The sequence below is a fragment of the Abramis brama genome (genome assembly GCF_963993115.1).
Source record: "Abramis brama genome assembly, chromosome: 20".
NCBI lineage: Eukaryota > Metazoa > Chordata > Actinopteri > Cypriniformes > Leuciscidae > Abramis > Abramis brama.
In genome coordinates this window covers 32125534-32129722 of record NC_139982.1, presented here as the reverse complement: position 1 = coordinate 32129722, position 4189 = coordinate 32125534, and positions in this window count along the sequence as shown.

Sequence of the window (4189 nt, the reverse complement as noted above, 5' to 3'; positions counted from 1 at the left end):
GTGGGCGTGGCCTGAGATTCCAGAGCCAATAGAGACAGAGCCCATTTAGGCCACGCCCACAACCGTCTCCATTGAGTTTGCATTGCGAGAGCCTTCCTCCTTGTATTTATGACTTATAACAAAAAACAAAACAATGCCTAAAAGCTGCTATGTGACGAGGTGTACAGCAAACAAGCTAAAAAACCCAGAAATACGTTTTTATAAGCTGTCAACCACAAAAAACGAGTGTATAAGGACACAAAAGTGGAGACAGGTGATTGAGACCGAGCACAACATGGCGTATTACGTTGCTTTGTTTTTTGTTGTAAGTCATAAATGACGAGGAGACAGCTTCACACAATGCAAACTCAATGGAGACGGCTGGATTGTTCTCAGATGGTGTCTGGATGAAGACCAGTCACACCGTTTCTTCAGGATAAGATGGATCCGGAGAGAGTGTGATCTGGATGCTTGTGCCAAAAACCCTTTAAATATATAGCTTTACTAAGTCGCAGACTCTGCTGGCTTTGACAAACTTGCACAGCCCTCCCTAATAACTTTCCCTTCCCGGCCGGACCTGTTCGGAGTGATTCCCAAAGATTACACGTGTGTCCGATCAGCTTTTCCTGCTCAGGATGATGAATGTGTTGAAGAACGCCTGATGTGCTTTACGCAAACGGACGCGTGTTTATTTGTGACAGAGACGGGGTTTCGCTCTGCTGTCTCTCTACCTCATTCGCCCTCGTACGGGTTTGTGCAGTTCCTCGATTTATACTGTTGTTTTGATATCAACACTGAACGTGTTTGCCGTATATAATCCAAAGAGTCCAAAAGTCCAATGAAAATGGGAACACTTTACATCAAGGTTCAATGAGTTAACATAAACTGACAGTGAACAATACTTCTACAGCATCTTAATGTTAATATCTGGTAACATTAGTGAACTAACACACAAACAATAACTACTTTCCATTAAGAAAGATTTATAAATGCTTTTAAAAATATATTAGCTAATGCAACTAATGTGAACAAATGAGATTGAGGTTTCATTAGTTAACATTAGCTAACTAAACATGAACTAACAATGAAGAATACATCTATTTACATGCATTTAATAATACATTTTTAAGATCAAAAGTTAATAAGCTGCAAGAATATATTGCTCATTGTTAGTTAATGCATTAACTGATGTTAACAAATGAGACCGAATTGTAAAGTGTTACCTGAAAATTACTCAGTTTCTCATTCTTTTCTAGTTAATTATGAGAAATTCTGTGCAAACGAGTGTTTCACACGTCCCGAATTTCATTGCTTATTTTACCTGAAAATAATCTGAAATATTTTTCCTTTTACTTAAAAAATCCTAAAACTTTCCAGGTTTAAGTGGAAAAAAAAAAGTTGCATTGTTTTGCGATGTGATCTTGTAAAACCTCACCCTACATATTTATTTTTGACTTGAAGATAAACCGAATATGACCGTGGTGTGTCAGGTTATGATGCTGCTTTATACGTCGAGGAGTTCAGATGCGGATCCTCAGACGAGTGAACCGTTTACCTCAGTTTATTTACCTCAGTTCACCACTCTTGTGTTGTATACCTCCTGTTCACTGTCGTGTAGCGCATGAACGCTTTACGTTTGCCAAACGAGATCAGCTTTTCCGATATTTTAAGGTTTTAGGCATGTTCGTTGAGTTAGCTGTGATATTGCGCACAGTTTGCGTTGTGGAGGATTCGGTTTTGATTAATTTTGGTTGTTCACATAAATTAGCTCTTGCGTCTTTAAAGGAATATTCTGGGTTCAGTCGAATGAAACCGTATTGACGGCATTTGATTACAGCAGAAAATAATGCTGCGTTCACGCCATGTCTTAATTACCGCAAGTCTCCAGTCTTTTTGCAGCCTGTCAACAAAAATTCAGCACAGAATTCTCTGTTATAAACCAAATCAGATCAAATAACACTGACATGGAAACCAGGAGAAGCATTGTGCCATGAGCGAACAAGTTATAGAAGGCTTTACAAATCACAAATCACCAACATTCACCACAGATTTACTGTAGTAACACCAACTTTAACCATGGTATTGTGGCAGAAATAGTCAGATGCTTTTACATTATCCATTTCGGGGTTCATACAACCCTTTGAGAGTGAAATTCAAGCACTTTTCAAGGACTGTCAAGTGCTTCACACAACTTTTTTCATAACTTAAAAGCTCTAAAATATTACCCAATTTAAATGTTATTTTTTAATGTGATGAACAAAAACATTATTTGTTCATCCTTCAAAGATTGTCCCCATTTGTAAAACTAAAAGGTTCAAGATGTGGGAAAACTAGCACTTGGTGGCAAACAAAAACTTTTATTTAAGATAAAATGACATGAAATTACTGCTATAACCAGTAGATGGCAGCAGAGGAACACATATTGTCTTAGCCATTTCCACTCCCAAATATATATTTTTTCAATGTTTTGCTTTTAAATTTGTATTTAGACATTATGAAATCACTATGATATAATATGAAATCATCAAGAATTAAATTATCAAAGTTTGGCACGTTTTGTACTGAAATATGAAGCGGGAAAGTCACGGCCACGTGGTGTAAGTTGTAGCTCTCAGTACAGTTTACAAACACATGACGGCTTTTCAGAATCGTTACGGTAAAGACGACATGGCGTGAACTCAACTCAAATTCAATCTGTCCCTCAGATTGTTCGTTTACGCTAAGCAACCGAGTTATATTAGTCATTTTGTGGTGTGTTTCAAATCATCAGAGGCTGTTTTTGTTGGTTTTATACGAACTAAGGGACGACTTGAAATTGTCAGGCTTGTTTTTGTACCTTTTTTCTGCAAGAGTGATAAAATAACCCAAAAAAGGTGATGTCTGTTCACCAAACTAAAAGCTTTATAAGACGTCGACGGCCTTATGATGGGAGGATCGTTTGCAATATGAAAGATGTCTGATCCAAAGAGTAAAAAGGAGAAATTATACAGAGCTGTTACCTCCAAAGATAGAATCTATATATTTCTGTATATTTGAAAGTGCCAAAAGTAAGGCATTTCAGCTTTACGTTAATTTTCTCACGCTCAGATTTTTGCGCTGTATTTTTCTTTAGGCCGCCATTTTAGATGTTAGTGACGCGGCGGGTGTGACGCACGCTAGAATCCAAAGAGTTGTTTGCCTCTTTCACTGGGTTGAAGTTACGATTTCAACATCGAGTATGATTGTGATTGTGTGATTTTGAGTGTTTGTATGAAGTGTGGCTGAACTACATTTGCAGTATTTACTGTTGTGCGAACAATATTTTATAACGTGACTTGGGAAAATATAATCATAGAGTTTTGAAACAACCCTTTAGATCGAGGTGACACAAAATCATCATTTCAGAAAGCAAATTAAATCTATACCAAAGATTGATACGGTCGCCCCTGTGTAGACTTGACTAGACTTTTGCTTTTGTAAAGTTGCATAATGTTTTGACTACGATCACACATCTTTAAACCTTCAGAAAACCTGTTTTAAACCTATTTTTAGCGTATTGAACATGTGCCGTGCCAAACCAATCTCAAACAATGTGAATTTACTCCTGAATGTAAAAAAACTACCACAAAAACTTTGAATTAGGGCTGTAAATGCTTAAAGATGCGCTGTTTTTTTTTCCCAGTGTTTTTTATTTTTTATTCTTATGAGTGATTTTGACTTGAACTTGTCATTTGTGTTTATAATGTTTTGCTTGTTCATATTGAAGGATTTTGCTCATTGAATGTCCCTGAACAGCCAAAGAAATGTTTTATACTCTGAGTCAGGAACTTTAATGGACTTTTAGTTTGATGTTACCATGATTTGCCTGTTGATTTATTATAATTTGTATTATTATTATTTAAGCCCTTCATGTTGAGCATGTTGTACCAGTTTGATTCCATTACATGCCAAAAAAGTGGTCAGAACAATGCACGTTATAATAAAATATTTCTCAAAAATAACTGTTTGGCTCATTAATTTTCTTTTTAGTTAGTTAGTAATCACCCCCTTTTTAATGTCACGCTTTTTTTTAAACGAGTTTAATGCCAGTGATGTTTAGTTTGAATAGTAGGCTATTATTATTACACTTAACTGCATTAAAATATTAGATTTTTCAAAAATAGGACTACGGTAAACTAGCAATGATTGTAGAAACGAAGCTTTTCGAAACTATGAATCAATTGAACCGAGT